This window comes from Festucalex cinctus, chromosome 1, assembly GCF_051991245.1.
Source record: "Festucalex cinctus isolate MCC-2025b chromosome 1, RoL_Fcin_1.0, whole genome shotgun sequence".
Classification (NCBI taxonomy): domain Eukaryota; kingdom Metazoa; phylum Chordata; class Actinopteri; order Syngnathiformes; family Syngnathidae; genus Festucalex; species Festucalex cinctus.
The window spans coordinates 27,619,437-27,635,704 of NC_135411.1; the positions used below are offsets into that span (position 1 = coordinate 27,619,437).

The 16,268-nt window shown below is 40.6% G+C and overlaps 1 protein-coding gene across 2 annotated transcripts in view; it reads left to right on the forward strand.

Annotated features, from left to right (window-relative positions):
- The window catches only part of LOC144022307 (inactive phospholipase C-like protein 2), an 84,045-nt gene that overhangs the window by 19,397 nt on the left and 48,380 nt on the right, over nucleotides 1-16,268 (forward strand). The window contains exon 1 of one of the 2 annotated variants that reach the window (XM_077527021.1): nucleotides 3,991-4,359. The exons of the other annotated variant lie outside the window; for it this stretch is intronic. The gene's annotated coding sequence lies outside the window, so the exon portion shown is untranslated. Of the gene's footprint in view, nucleotides 1-3,990; nucleotides 4,360-16,268 lie in introns of those variants that run through there. 2 annotated transcript variants of the gene reach the window in all.

Here is a 16,268-nt window from a genome sequence, read left to right on the forward strand (position 1 = left end):
GATCCATCAAAAGTCATATTGTTATGGTGTTAGGAACACAGTGATGCATTTAACTGGCTGCTAGCGAGGGATCTGCGACTGCTTGTCCACCAAGTGGCACAGTTTGGTAGGTCTCAAAGTTACAATTCTTCCACAACCATTCAGCATGTCACAAGCAATTGTTCAAATAGACTAGAGACGCCCCTTCAAATAAAGGTCTGGTACTCTCAGCATTTCTTTTTTCCCGAGTGGTGGTCCTAGCTTGGGTCGAAGCCGACAAAATGATACATTCTCATGAAGGTGCTGGAGGAGCGGAACCAAAGTAACCTTACATTCATGAGTGAGGGTTCTGCAGAATTTCGCCATCTCCTTTGCTCTACCCAGTTTGAGGACATGCAGCCCTTCACAAATTTTGCACAGACCTATGTGGGCCTGCTTAGATTTAAAAGTGCTTTACTCCCTCTTGCATCTGTTCAGAATAGTATGAGTGCCTGCAAGTTGCCTCAGGCTGTCAGAGATATAATTCAGGATTTCCTCTTACACACAAATGAAACACTTTCACACAAACAACTAAAATTCTCCCACACACAATTGAAACGCTCTCTCACACTACTGAAACATTTATACTGAAACACTTGCACACACAACTAAAAGTCTTTCATACACAATAGTGAAATGTTCAACACACTCCCGAAACCAGAGGTGGACATTCCGTCAGTACCGATGGACTGTCCATCATTCCGTCACTGACGGACGCCCGTTTTGCTGACGAATGACGAAAAACTTTCAACAAATGACGAGTTGAGGCTAAGCACTGTCAGAAGTTGGTTTTCTTCCTTCAGTATAGCATCACTAAACGGGTCAAGTACAAATGGACTTCTCCATTAGAAAGTCCACATTGTTAAAGTAGTTGTTGGTGTTTGATTCATTGATAAAGTTTCTATATTTGACTTTTCCTACAGCTGTCATTGAACGAACCTCGAGTCTCAAGCCGACTGTGAGTTGTATTATGATGGACGGACGGACTGACGGACGGACTGGTAATTATAGTTTGATTGGTGTTGAAAAAATGACAGACTGAAAATGACGGACAGGTGCGCAGTGCCCTGACGAATGACGAATGACGGACCACTCTGACTGGAACGCTCTCACACACCCTCCTGATTTTTTTTCTTACTCAGACAGATGACTGAAACTCTCATGCATAGACCTCTGCTCTTACACACAACTGAAAATGTGCTCTCACGCATACTTCTGAATCTGACACCTATAGACTACTGAAACTCACATACAACTGAAATCCTCGCAAACACCCAAACACCCTACTGAAATGCTCTCATGCTCTCTCACAAGAACAAATATAATCTCTCTCACACACTGAAATGCTCTCTCTCTCTCTCTCTCTCTCTCTCTCTCTCTCTCTCTCTCTCTCTCTCTCTCTCTCTCTCTCTCTCTTTACATGCTACAGATATGCTCTCACACACTACTGAAATCCCCTTACACATATAAAATTCTCTCACATTTGCAAATGAAATCCTCTCACACACAACTGAGGGACATTTTGCAATCATTTTAACGTGACAGATGCATTAACACTCCGTTATGCTATATGAAAATCCATCTCTACTGTATGCCCACATCAACCTCTGAAAATATAAAAGATCATCACATAGTGCGCGTGTGCGTGAGAGTGTTTCAGTTTTGTGTGTGCGAGAGGTACTCCTGAATTATGTCCCCGGTGGCCCCTCATACCAGGGTGCCCTTACGTAGCAAGTAACATGTGCGGGCATGTCGCTTAAACATTCCATCAATGCTCGCGCCACACTTACTTTCTTCCTTTGGCATTTTTTCAGCATGTACTTATATTGCAATTTACTGTACTATATGTACTGTCTGCTATGCGTGTATGTTCCTTTCCATACATGTGTCAGGATGGTGTGCAAAAAGGCTTCAGTCAGTGTTGAGAATATATTAAATATGTGCTTGGGCTTTGGCGGATTAGGGAGTGGTGGGAGAAGGGATGATGGTGGTCGGGAGGGAGTGATGTGTTCCAGGCTCGTGCACCACCAGCTTTCAGCTCCAGACTGCAAATCAGTTTTTGTTTATCATAAAATGTACAGTACCATCTGTGTGTCCATGAGTGTCTGTTTATAGGGACAGAGTTATTGTGTCAGTTTTTTTTTTTTTTTTAAGACAACCTATAGGAACCACAACAAGAAGACTTTGAACACAACTCTTCATTTGTGAGCTCCCCCTGAAAAGTTAAAAAAACAAATCAACACCTGACACATTGGTTGGATATGCCTTATCATAGCAAGATGCACAAAAAGGGGCTCGTACTTTGACACAGTCCTACTGGGGAAGGCTAAATATCTTGTGACCGGCTCTGGCAAAAGGGTTCGTCCTCATGTCCCAAAAAAATCTAAATAGAGATATTGATATATTTGAATTCTGCACTTAATTCCCTTTAAAATCATATATAATACATGGATGTAGCTCAAAACCCGACAATGTTAAAGCAGTTTTAATGTTGGAAGTTTGAAATCCCTAGTTTTGAGAAAAATGGCTTTAAAGTTTTGGTACTTGCATCTTTCAAATGTCCATAGCAACCTTAGGAAAAAGATATGAACCTGAAAGTTTCAGGAACTGTTAAAATATCGGTGGAAAGTCAATTCCAATAGCAGGCAAGGTCATCGTCTGAGATTAGAACCCTTTAAATGTTTTGGAAGTTTGACCTCTCAAGAGATGAAGTCAGCTTCAACTTTGAAGATCACATCCAGCTTACAATTCATCTTCTGAGGCTTCTTTTATTGTTGCTCCTTGTCAAACGTTTAAAGATCCATGCCTTGAAAGACTCTATTCAAACTAAAACAAAAAATGTCCACAAAATGTTATACAATTCCTTCCAAATCAGAGCCACGTATAGTAAAACTTCTTGTAAGTATCAGTTTTTGTCTTCGCATATGGTACGCATTGTGCACGAGGCTGAGTGTCAGCCTGGCGTGTACGAGTTGTGTCCGTTTGTGTGGAAAAGGTCAGACCATCGTGCAGCAAGTCGTCTGTTTGGTAAGCAGGCGGAATTGAGGTCAGCAGAGTTGGCTGTCACGCAACACACCACTAAAAATAAAACATTAAGATTCTCATTTAAACTAATCAGCGCTGGGCTGGACTACTTGGTTGAGGCATGTAGGTGAGGGGGTGGAATCTTTAAATGGTTCCTTCGAATTTGAAGTCTGCTGGGTTCAGTTGTACAGTTTTTGAAAAATAGTCACATATTGTTAGAAAGGTTCTAGACGTAAATAGTTATTATTGTTGTGCTTGTCTATTTCTATGCTAAGAGTAGAGTGACGTCATATTTACCCATATTGACGCGCGCATTGCATCCTGGGTCACGTCCGCTACCTGCAGTTGCAGCAGTTACCCCGGGTTTTCACTGGATGCGGTTGCGGTGCGGTTGCGGTGCGGTGCGTCTTGACTGCGTGCTCCGGACGGGTCAATTTTTTTGTCAATCCACACCGGCTCCGCACAGCTGCGGTCCGGCAGCTCCGTCGCCGCCCACTTCCCAACGTGTCTCGCGGGACCGCGCGCGCGCGATCATGTGGCATTTCACAACGACAAACATACAGAAAGTCTGCTCAACAGAGAAGCAGAAAGATATGAGATTCCATGCAGCATCCTTTTTTTGGTTGTCCTTGTAAAGTATATTAATAACGAGAGTCGGGTCAGTGCGGGTCCATTCTTTATTTCTGTCTTCCCCGTCCGGCTGCCGCTCAGTACGGCAAGCGAGACGGGCACAACAAGCAATCGCGAACATCAAACTCACAATACATTACAGTCCTTATAAAAAGGATGTGCCGTGTCATATATTATTTTGTGGTTTTCCACCTCCAATATAAACCTCCCCTCGTCCATGTTCGCTGGTGTCTAAACCGTGAATGAGCACATGGCCCGGCGACGCCCACGTCACGTTTTGCTGAAAAACTTGCGAAATAGGAGCTGGCGAGTATTTTATTCTGAAAGGTAACCGGAAATTTATTTTGAAACTGCCTCGGTCTTCCTGTCGCGCTCGATGTGTTTTGTGCTAGCTTGCCATTTGCCGGAGGCCTACCGCTGCGGCGTCCGGCAAAAATAGAAAATAGGCTATCCTTGCGGAAGGCTTGCGGCACGCCGCAAGCCTTCCGCAGTCAACACGCAACGCACCCGCAAGCGGTGTAGACTGCACCATTCGAATGAATGGAATCTAATTGCTTGCGTCGCCGGACCGCACTGCAACCGCACCGCAACCGCATCCAGTGAAAACCCGGGGTTAGTGTTTAGTCGGATGTCGCCATGACAGAAGTGATTCAGGGCTGTGATGATCGTGTGCGTCTTTGACCACCAGTGAGTACACTGAACAGGGTTTAGTTACTGTATTTGTGCTTATATGCCGCGCCGTTTTGGCCGTTGTGTGCCTTAAGCTTCGAACGCGGATTTGATTGACAGCTCGTTGAGCAGCTCGTTAAAAGCCCGCTCCGTAGCAACGTGCCTTAAACACTGTTTACCTGCATAAACGTGTTCTCGCCTGTATGTTAGACACTGGTAGAGAAGTGCACGAAAGTATTGGTTGCGTATTTGTACGTTTGTCACTTTGGCACGTCATGTTTGCCGTCAGTCGGGGCATTGCGCTCGCGGTGGGCGCCGCCATTACGTGACGTCCACGGCCGTCGTTGGCCAGAATCACTGTTTAGTAATGTTACTTAGTTAGGTACATCGTACTTTAAGTAATCAGTTCATGTTTAGTATGTTGTGCACCTTCCTAGTGTGTCTATAGTCATTCATGTGCAAGTTAAGCTAGTGTCTGTTTATGTGGTAAATTAATAATGTTGCAGCCTAACTATTATTATTTAGACAACCACTGTGTGCTAATAAGTAAAGCGGTAAACTCATACACTGTATCATTTCTGTCTATTACAGAACCACACACACACACACACCCATTCACATCCTCTCACTCCAGCTCTACAGATACATTCACACTTTGTTCGCAACCACATAGATAATACCATGCACACACAGAGCCACAGAAGGACTCCAAGCATCCCTAGTTAGCCTGGCACCTGTACCCTAGTGGCCCCTGCCTGTATCCCTGTACGCCTGTACCTACCACTGTGCACCTATTGTAAACTGCCTGCTTATGACGTTTCTAGCCCGGGAATAAAGCTGCAAGTCCACATCTTCGCTTCATCATTCCTTGTGTTCTGACCGACACCCCAAGGGCGAAAAGAGAAATACCCAAATTGAATCAGACCTATACAGTCCAAATTCTTGCCTCCACAACACATATTAAATCACAATCTCATTATTCCCATTGTTCTTGTTTTGACATACTGTAAAATAATTTTACATATACCAATGGGTACTGACTATGATGAGCCAACTTATATACATATACATATAGATACAATTTTAAATCAATAGAATTTTTTAAATAAATGATTTTGTTTGCCAAATCAGACAGACGAGGACATCCAAAATTTGTTAGTTAGCATTAAAAATCAACTCGGTTCTTGTTTTCATATGACACAACAATCCCTGAAAAAGTAGTCACTAACAGTAACTAGTAGTTCATGTTCATCATTAAAAATCAACAAGGTTCTTAATTTGACTGACAGACACAAAACACAACCCATCCCCGAAAATCCATTGAAGCGCACAGAACTACTGTATTAGATTGTCATGTTGGGATTTAAAATCAATAGATCATCACTGAAGTTCTTTCCTCAAAGTTTCAAGAAGATGGCGCGAGAATAAACAGCAGGAAATAAATTGGCCAGGGGCAGGGGCAAGACGATGACAAAGGCAAGCGCAGTCACGGGGAAGGATGATACAAAAAAAAAAAAATGATGAGGAAGTGAGAGTGATGAAGGAAGGCGGCAGGAAACTAGGGCATTTATTTTGCATGTACTTGCGTCACACTGTCCTGGTGTAACCTGCAGTTGCCATGTTGTTTTCTACACACGCATATATCACATGCCCAATTGTTTTGGTAAAAAAACTTGTTTGATTTCTTGATTATATATAGTACGCTTAGCAGTGTTGTTCAAGTTACTTTTGAAAAGTAAAGAGTTATAGTTATATAGTTACTTCTCTGAAAAAGTAGGCAGTATCTTATTTTGAAATGGCCTGGTCAGAACCATCAAAAAGCCCAAAACGGGTCACAATACTCGGGTTACTTTACTTTACTTAAAAAAAAATAAATAAATAAATATATATATATATATATATATATATATATATATATATATATATATATATATATATATATATCAACACATTTTCACTTGGATCATAACATAAATAACTCAAGTAACGCTCGTACAATAACTATAGAGCCATCATAGAATGGGAAAATGTAAAACGTTACGTTAGAAGTTACAGCAAACAGTAGTTTAACGTAGTAGTGTAACGTAACAAATGTAAGGGATTTCGTCCCTACACCTACACTGATGCTTGGTAGGTTTTTTCCTTGGGGTGTGCCAAAAAAAATCGATTCTCAAAAGAATCGTGATTCTCATTTAAAACAATTCAGAATCGATTTTAAATGTCCCAAAATCAATATTATTTAAATTATTTTATACTGTCTTGTCATTTGTTTGTGTGTGCCTTTATTTGGAGCGCTGTTCATGTTGTACATGACTTGGCCACTTAGCGGCAGTGTGGTTCCACGCGTTCTGATACACTGTTAAGTTGTAGCCACATTAGAGAATAGAAGGAAAAGGTCACAATCAAGTTATGCCAACAAAAGTTGTTTTTTTGTAGTGTAGGCAGAGCATATGCCGGTGAGTAATGTGAAGATGCTTCTCTGTATGCATTCCTGAAGCGTTTTGTATGAATAGTCGTTCTTTTGAGTGATAAAAGTGCCGCGAGTAGCGCGCTAATTAGCGTTAGCGAGTCGATGGCACTTTTCATTATGCATTAGCCTTGAGTTAGCTATGTTCGGGGAAACAAGCAAAACAAAGTGCGTTTGCATTTAAGTGTTTACCGTGTATAATTTTCTTCGTTTTGTGTGTTCAGTTAACCCCAACGATTCTGAATCGAATCGCAGACCCAAAAATCACAATCGAATCGAATCGTGAGACAGTCAACGATTCCCACCTTGTTTTTTCACTACGTTGAACATATCTTAGAGAAATGACTTATTTACTGTTGCCAAGGAGAACATCAGAACAACCTCCACCAAGGTCTAACTACGGTAATTTGGCTCAAACATCTTACATTCACCCACTTGTCATTGAAATGAGGGTCGGGTGAATATATGATTGCAATAAATTTAGGCTCGTTAACAGTGATATCAAACACAAAGGTATAAAATGTGTTTAGAGTTTTCTGTCACACTGCTGTTCTCAACATGGTGTGTGGCTCTTCGTCTTTAGAATGCGAGCCTCTCGGAAGGGAGTGAACGTTGTCCCTGCTGGAGTTAGACATGGCACATTGCGCCATTATGTTTTCAGTTTTCACCCCCCTCCATTCAGTTATTTATCTTGTTGAGTCGAAATTCTAAAAATCTATATTTTTTTTATGTTCATCTTTTTCATTTTCTTATAATCTTATTTATAGTACTTCATGTTTTAAAATGCTGCCATACCCATTGTTTTTCATTTTCAGTACAGATGCTTTAAAACTAGCTCCGTAAAAACATGTGAAAAAATCATGACCATAATCAAGGCAGGATAATGTGAAAAAAATATATGGTGATTTTTTTTTTTTTTAAACACAACACCCACTTCTAATTGAGACTCATATTATTCACAAAAGTCATTGCATTAAAAACGTTAATAAAGCATAAAAGCAACATGAACAAAGTAGGAAAAGTAAAAAAAAAAAAAAAAAAATCAATGAAAGACAATCAAGCCACCTTATCACCACTACTACTACTTGTACAACTAATGATAACAACAGTTTCTTCATGAAGGGGTCTTTCCAAAAACGACATGTTAGCGGTTTGATATTTCAGAAGTGTGTGGACCTTCCCCCGCTCACTGGCAGCAGGTATGTACAGTCTGTTACAATCAATAACACATTGACAACCGAGCACTTCCAATGTGTTTCCAATCAAGGGCTCCATCAATATGAGTGTAGCAGTTTGACCTGATCCCCCGAGCGTGCTAATGGCCACACATACATGACAGGCTCAACATATGCACCAATCACACCAAGGCGAGTCCCGGCAGGCTGACACGCCGACGCATCGACGCCGGCAATCACAACTCTTGTCAGTCCAAAATCAATAGTGTGCAGCAAGGGAAGGGCGGGGCGGGGGTGGAGACATTCCAAGTGGACTGGAAGATGCTTTTGACTGATAGCTGCCTGCCCGCCGCTTCCCTACATCACTTATGCAGTGTTGACGCGGGGAAATTGGATCCTCTCTCCTCTCCTCTCCTCACTGGCTCAAAGTGGCTTTGGATAAAATGAAGGATGCGCAAAGATGAGTGAGAATGAATACCAACTTGCAGCATATGTGAACACTTTGGTGACAAATGCATGCAGTCTCAATTTGCCTCAATGAGATTTTACCCATGTGGCGTCCAATCGCTCTTCAACGGGAGCAGGTGCGTTTGTTCCACTCCTGTCCGCCGACATCACTGTTTCGAAAGAAAACAGGCCTCTAATTGGATTGTTGTGCGGCGATTGGCGTATCTAATGAAGGCGCTCCTTCCAAAATCACTTGAACACTCCAACTAATATATCCTTCTTGCTAATGGTCACTCTTTTGGGGAAAAATACCGATTCATTTAACACATAATTGTTTTTATTTGGGGAAATCTTTTGCGGAATGTTTTGGACTTCTGTTCTGATGCCGGTCTTGTATGGAGAATAACGCTGACCAGTAGTTTTACTTGGATATACGAGTTTCCCAGAGCTGTTCCCACACGGAACATACACTACAAGGTGTGCAAACAAACACAGTGCAGCTCAGTCTTTGGCTAGTTGATGTCATCACGGCAAAATATAAACTTTTGGCATGTACCACAGATTTGTTAAAATGGTGAATGTGACAATCTGCAGCACAAAAATATACCACCAGGACTCAAAACTGAGACCAATTCACCCGCAAATGCGTCCAACTGTACAGCCTGTGCTGGTGAAATATTAATCCAGTCGCACGGCGCGAGTACATGTTTTAATGAGTGCTCATTCTTTGAGCTGTGATCTGTATGCATCAGGCCACAGTTTGGGTCGTACATCCGCGGAACGCGTTGCGGAGGCCAACTTCAAAATAAAATCCGGCCAAGTACTACATTGACGTCAATGCAATTGCTTTGGTACTTGTATTTTGAAATTGACCCACGCAGAGTGTGACGTCTTCCGGCTTAAGGCAGCTAGCTTGACTAGTCTACAAGTGACTTGTCAACTTCCAACATCAACACAACGCCACCTCCATCCATCCATTTTCTTAACCTCTTATTCCTCACAAGGGTCGCGGGAGGTGCTGGCGCCTATCTCAGCTGGCTCTGTGCAGTAGGTGGGGGACACCCTGGACTAGTTGCCAGCCAATCGCAGGGCACACAGACCATCCACGCACACAAGCACACCTAGGGACAATTCGGAGTGCCCAATTAACCTGCCATGCATGTCTTTGGAAAGTGGGAGGAGACCGGAGTACCCGGAGAAGACACAACACCACCTCCAAATTATATTTAATTGTCAATTAAAGATGCCAAGAAAGGTTATTAGTCTGTTAATTAGTAAAGCATTATGTGATATGGCAAAGTGTTCGACGTGCCGTGAGCTGCAGTCAAATACTGACGGGCCTTTCAAACTCAGTCAGAAAAAAGTCCATGAATGCATTAACCGTTAATAATTGCAAATATCTAAACAATTCTATCAATTAATATATATATTTTTTTACTCTATTACAATCACTGGTCTTCCATCCTCCATTCTGTTTTTTTTTTTTTTTCACTTTCTTTTCAAGTAGGCAAATAGAAAATAATTGACCTGTTTTATTTCAGACAAATCTTGTTACAGTAAAATATTTTGAGTTGTTAATCTTTACGTCATCTGAAACTACACTCTTCAAATTGGGACAACTTTACTTCAGCAAATACGGTCACGCTGTATCTCCCTCAAAAAGGGTGCGACCAAAACCTGTGTGGAGTGACCAACTGAAAAAGTCGGTAGTACCAGTGCTACTAGTGAAAAAGTTAGTGTAGAGCCCTGACCACATAATTATAATTCTGAGTGTTTAAACCCTGCAATGGTTCACTCATGACAAATTGTTGATGTAACACTTTACTCAAAAGAAAAGCTTAAAATCTGTCAGATATTATTGTATGGATTATGTTGTTTATGTAAAAATCTTTCATTTATATGTACGGTTTAGAGATTGTAGCTTTTAGGTATCATTTGAAATACTGATCTCCCCCGACTATTAGGGATGTAACGATATCCAAATGTCACGATACGATATCACGATATGAAGCTCACGATACGATAACTATCACGATATTGTGGGGAGGTTGGCGATATTTAAAAAAGGTCACAATATTGTAAAAAAAAAAAAAAAAGAGCTCATACTTAAAAAAGCATAATATTGTGCTTTTCCACATAACGTTATGTTATTATTATTATTATGTTATGCTGTTAATGCATGCACACATTGAGTTCCTCCACATACTGACTTGCTTCACAGACATATTATGTTCCCCTTCATCTGACAATTAGTGTAGATTTTAAACCGAAGGGCCAAAAGATTCCTGATGGAAATTAAACTGCACTAAAAATCTGGCCACCAGAGGTTGCTACAACTGCACAAATGGAAATCAACCTGACTTTTTTTGAACAGATGTGTTGCATTTAAATATCGTGAACATGACGACGACGATATTGTGGCAGTGTTAATATCACGATATCACGATATTGTGCTTATCGTTACATCCCTACTCACTATACCTAACCATCCACTGTGATGTTCACCACTAACCCCACTTTACTGTAGTGTTAGACCCCTTTTCCTTGATTCACCGCGCTATTGTGTCTTTTCCTTCAATGACTTTCTTCTGGCATTTGCCTGTCTGAAATAACTTTATATCTTAGAGTTGCATATAAATAAGCCGACACATTCCTATTTGTATGTGGACTTAACCATACTTTCCTTCATCTTTGCACAAGGGAGTTACAACCACCACTTGCTCGAATCCCCTACATCACAGTTTTTGTTATTCATTCCATTGGTGATCCCCTGCCTTGTTTCTGCAAGTCGTGAGCTGATTGGATCCAAAGTGTCAACGCTGTGCGGAGACACAAATGAAGATTGTGAGGGTCTCTGGAGGCTGCAGCGTAAGTGGCAGGTGTAATTAAGGCTGCACCTCCGGAGAGTGCGGGGTGGCTGCATGCTTATTTCCATAGCTTAAAAAATAATAGCACACACTCACAGAGAGAAACATAAGCATTCTCCTCATGGCCACAAACAATGTAAACAAAGGCAGACAAATGAGGAGTCGCACACCTGTTTCCTACACACTTGAACACACAAATACACACGCAGCCACATCTGCAAGGCCCGAGGGGCCTTCGCCAAGCGCAGCATGAGGCAAGAGTGAAAACACTGTGAATACTAATCATTAGGGCATGTGACGGCCTTGAGTGACGTGTGCTAGGTCGGCCTTGAGCAGGCTTCTCATCTGCAAGCCCGTCGGAGTGTTTGTCACCAAATGTTCCTCGTTATTAATACACAAGGTCAACACGCGCGCTTCACGATGTCAGCAACGCAAAAAGACAGAGTAGGATGGAATCCGGATGGGTTGAAAATGTTTTGATGTTTACTTCAGATTTCTATGCATCCGGACAGAAGTTTGTCAATGGAGAGGGGGCGCTTATGTTCTGGGGCTGCTCTGGCCTCTCAAATCTCTTGTGGGTGGATCTGTGTGAAATGAGCTGTTTACACAGTAGTAGTCGTTAAAAAAAAAAAAAAAAATAAGGCTTCCGATAAGTGATCACACTCGGGCTGGTAGATATATTTTTGTTGATTAATCATGTCTGGAACAGGCCTGGGTTGATATCAGGTTGTGACCATGTGATGACCGTGCATGAGAAAATACACAGTTTCATCACAGTAGTGCAATTAAAGCTTTAAAATGTAATGCCGTGCTTTGAAATGTTTGGGCAAATAACAGCTATTGGTAAAAGAAACGTGAAAAGACAACAAAGAATTGAACAGAATTGTAAATAAAATCAAAATGCAGTTCAACATTAAAAATACTTCAGATAATAATTTTCGGTGGATGACATTCCACTTTGTCCAGTAGGCAGCAGCAAAATGCATTACAAAGTAGGCCTAAAGAAATGTTGTTTTATTTCCTTAATGAATTAAAGAACCTGAATCAAATGGGGTTTTTTTTTTGCATCTTGGCCCATACACAGAATGCAGAAATTTTAGGGAAATTAGTTTTTGTTTGAAGTAATTTAATATAATTATTATGCTCACTCTTTTTGACCGTAAAAAAAGACGAACATTTGAGGAAATGGATGAATGGACTATGGCAGTTTGTAATTTTTCTATGTGGATTATGTCAAGTCAAGTCATCTTGATTTATATAGGACACTTTTCCCATTGAAAAAATACATGAAAATGTTTTTTGGGGGTTATCTCATGTTTTTAGTTGTTATAGTGGATGCCAGGATAATATGGCTGTAACGTGTTGTAAACTTGCCAAGCTAATATGCAATATTTTTAATATGCAAATCAACTTGCGATTGTGGTTGGTTAGTTAAGATCCAATCAGGAACCAGAAGTATTGACATCATCAAAATTATGCGTTTTATTTGTTTAGACACGCGGATATGTCATGTCCACTGCAAACATGTATGAGTCTGAAGGGGTTAAAGCATTAAACACCATTTTCGGACACCAATTATCTTCAACAACACATCATTGAACTCCATAAAGTAAGATTATTGTGTGTCTTATTTGAAGATAAAGACACATTTTTGAGAATTGAATTTGGAAATACAAAACAAAACGTTTTGAGTACTAGTGTCGTGATGTGCTTTTCCCAATGAAAATCACTCCTTGCGTGTTCTATAAATAAACAGCCCATATATTTCAACAAAACCTCAATGAACCGTTCTTACTTTGGCTCTTTTGTTCTCAACGCTGGGATATTTTCGTCTACGCTCACAATCACAGATGTGTCACATTCAAAAGTGAAAGAGGATGTGCAACGGGATCTTTTGACAAAAAAAAAAAAAAGCAGAAGATGAGCAAAAAGACGCAAAACTGTTTTTTCAATATGCATGCACAAAGGCAGGCGAGGATGTCATTTGGCTTTGTAATGCGAGGATGAGGAGGATGTTGTGTGGTTTGTGGTGCGAGGAAGAGACAAAGTGACAGCTGGACGTTGCCCCTAGAGTATCAACAGTCACCCAAAGGGAAATGAGCTGAAAAATGCTCGCTCCAAGCGTCAACACGGGTCTGATGGGGCGGCGTTTCATGGGCGAACCTCGTGTTGGCCTGCATCATGCTGACTCAGCGTTCTGAAAAGGGGAACAGAAGCCACAAAATCTAAAAGCGAGAGAGACGGTCCCGCGCTGACTAAAGATAGCTGGCTGCAGAAGAACATAACCTGACAGGTCAACGAACAAAAAGATGCAGTTTCATTCAGTTGTTTTCAATAAAAAAAATTTATTTTTTTTTGTAAAGCTTGATTTTAGAAATTTTTTCATAAAAGCGAAAATAATATATTTTTTTTTCCTTTACCTTTTTGGGGTGAAAGCCAACCTCATTTTTTGTGGAAAATTCTTATTAGAGATTTAGTCCCGATTTTCTTTTTTTCTTCAAAATGTTTGGTACGAAAAGAAAAAATGTATGTACAGTATAATATTTTATAATTACAATTGTACCTTGGGGTTCACTATGTTTTCCTCAATGTCTGCTGTCTTAATGCTACCACAAAGTGGGCTAGCCGCTAACGAATAGCATCAGTATTGCAGTGTTATAACGCTTTAAGCAACATATATTTGAACACAAATGATGGGTTCAATAAGCATGTAAGCAGATAACATAATATTTACAGGCATATATTCTTTATCCTTTGCGAAGTACAACTACTGTCAATATTACTGGGCTTAGTGAGGAAACGAGACTGTATTATACTGTACTGGCCAAGTTGCACACACTAGCAGGAGCAACACATTGATAATGTGTCAAAATCTGTTTAATTTCTTTAGACTCAGTTGATTTTTTTATAACGTATAATTTTCATTGACAAGTGCTATTTTTATTATTTTTTTCTTCTTCTTTTTTTTTTTTAACATTATGACTAACATTTTTGGTGCTTTTTAATTCATGGTATTTCCATTAATTTCAATGGGGAATATGCTTTGGGGAGATAAAATTGCACATACTGTATAAGCAATGTTTAAAAAAATGTACTAGTACAACTAGTACAAGTGAAAGTTGCCTTGGCATCAAAGCTCCACCTGTGTCCACCCGGTACGTCTTGAAAAAGCGCCACCGTTGTAACACCCACGCTCCTCCTCCTCATCACGTTCCCATCAGCCCTCTCTACATTTTCACGCCGTTCGTGCAGAACTAAAGCTGGGATGAGTCACTTTGCAGCGGCACTCATGCAGCTGTCCTTCAGACCACCTCTGCGCACACTCGCGAACGCACGCACGCAGTCAGGACTGACTGCTTGCATGAGGCTCAACGCTTGATTCATTTGAGCATACATGTTCCTTTCTGGTGCTCATCATTATCATCCATAATTACAATATTTCCTGGGAGAGTTTCTCCCCCCTTGAGCATTAGATGGATGGCATTAAAAGCTGAATGAAAATACTATTGTATTCTGTATGTAGAATGTATTACATTATGTCTGTTTACCTGGAACGTGATCATGTTTATAATCTCAGCATGTTCCAATGTTGCTTTAGGGCAGTGTTTCTCAATTCTGGTCCTCAAGCCCCCCTAGCCAGCCTGTTTTCATGTCTCCCAATTCCCAATGCAACTTATTCCAATGACAGCTAATCAGCCAACTCTGGAGAAGCCTGATAACGATCCTCACCTGCGTTGCAATTGGGAGACATGGAAAACGGGCTGGCTAGGGGGCCCTGAGGACCGGAACTGAGAAACACAGCTTTAGGGTTAGGTACTTTATTCAACCACCCTTGAACCAGGAGAATAAATTACAGCCTGCGGTTATGGATATTAAACAGGAATGCGGCATTTGCTTCCTTTGGTGCAACTGTACAACCCAAGGAATCTATTTAGATCGAGTAAGGGAACTGAATAAAAATAAAAAAAAATAAAAAAAATAAAACATCTTTCTAAAAGTGGGGCAGAATATTCCGGGATTCCCCCCAAACTGGGGCTTCCTGCTATTTGTGTTGTTCAGGAAGCAGAAGTGACTAAAGCCAGAGGGTAGTGCGCATAGGTTGAATATGATCCAACAACAGCAACAAAAGAAATTCCCTTAGGAGGTGATGATAAAAAAAAAAAAGAAAAAAGAAAAAAATGCATTCCAGAGCCACAGTGTCACACCATCATAATACATGTACAGACAATGTTTTAACTGATGTCTAACATTCTTGGGTGTCATACAAATGTGAAAAGAAGTTTGCCTCCTTTAATAAATCATACATTTTTTACATTTTAATGACACATGCTTAATTTAAAGGTGAGTTCTTAATCATCTCACAAGTGTAATAATAAAAGTGGTTTCGAAGCACAAGTTAAGAAACACTAATTTGAAGGAAATATCCATTGATAGATTCAAATTCTAAAAAAGAACACTCCACGAGCGGCTGAGTGAACTGAGATAAGCTGAGAACAGGTGGACACAAAAAGCTAATGAGATAGACATGAAAAAGAGGGACAGGGAAAACATGGCTAAACTAAATCTAATAAAAAAAACAAAACAAAAAAAAAAACAAAAAAAAAACAATAACACGGATCATGACGAGGAACCATGCAGGAAATTGTGAGTATAAATGAACAAAAACATGTTGGAACAGTCATAATTGACCTTACCGTAAACCACACCCCCATGACCTTTTAAACAAATCAAGACTCAAGACATCATGTCTGCGCCAGCACGTGAGTTTTGCTACGGACAAAAAAGCAATCCAGGTCCTGGTGTTGCATTGCGTGGTTATCCAAAGGTGAGGATAAAAAAAATCAATAAAAATGGTTAAATGCTGTAATCACAGCTTGTGTAAGACTGATAACCGTTATCCCAATCGACTAACCGGTGTCCTGTATTGCATGGTGAGGGAGTGAAGAATGTGAAGATACCATTCGCTAAAAA